The sequence below is a fragment of the Dufourea novaeangliae genome, unplaced genomic scaffold (genome assembly GCF_001272555.1).
Source record: "Dufourea novaeangliae isolate 0120121106 unplaced genomic scaffold, ASM127255v1 scaffold607, whole genome shotgun sequence".
Lineage (NCBI taxonomy): Eukaryota > Metazoa > Arthropoda > Insecta > Hymenoptera > Halictidae > Dufourea > Dufourea novaeangliae.
This window is the reverse complement of record NW_015374547.1, coordinates 40608-41542: the sequence shown is the minus strand read 5'-3', so window position 1 is coordinate 41542 and position 935 is coordinate 40608.

The window sequence follows — 935 nt, the reverse complement described above, 5'->3', positions numbered from 1 at the left end:
TACGAAATCGAATGTCTCTCTCGTGTATCGCGTATACATACATGGTTCCCGTTGATTGTGTGATCGCACGGACACAGCACACGGGCCACGGAGTCTCCCCCCTTAACGAAAAACCCCGACCAATTAGCGCGCGTGTCTGCTGCCGGCGGAGCTCCCCGCGGTAACGTTGGTTACGCACTAGTGACATTGCGTCACACTGTTTATTGACCTAGCCGTGTACGCAGTGATGCCAGGACGTGGGATTTTTCCCACGCATGCGCACTACCTAATCCTCAGTAACGTATATACTTCACTCAAATATGGGGTATCGTTAGACCCCCGTGACAATTGAAATACGGTAGAAATTACAGGAAGAGGACATTTTTAAAAGAAATAACATATTTACATGGAAATAAATGAATATATATTTTTTTATTACTTTGTACATCTGCAGCCTATTTATTACATGAATACAAACATTTGTTGCGAGAGTAAGAAAAACTGCAGAAAACCTTACTAGTATTCAAACAAGAACATTATATATAAAACATATAGTCGTGCTTTCATCAATTAATATTGAAAATTTCTGAATTTTTAATTCTGTAATAAGCTTATCGCTTTCGCGTTTGCCTATTACATTTTTTATTATCTGCGTACATTTAGTTCCTGACAATTTTAGATCCTTAACCACCTGCGGATCTGAACAGGTTTCCTTCAATAAAGGGACCATGTGATTAATTGTTTGAAAAGCTATATTGTGCTCCGCGTAAAGCGCAGCTAACTTTATTTCGGCTGTTTTGACTTTATTAACATGATCCAAATCAGAATTACTATCAACTTTTGGTAATAAAACAGATGGTGTGATATCACAGCTTTTGCTTGTATTTTTAATATGTAATTGAGTCCGCGAATGTCTAATAAGTTCTGATTTTCCGCATGCCAAGACTTTATTGCAA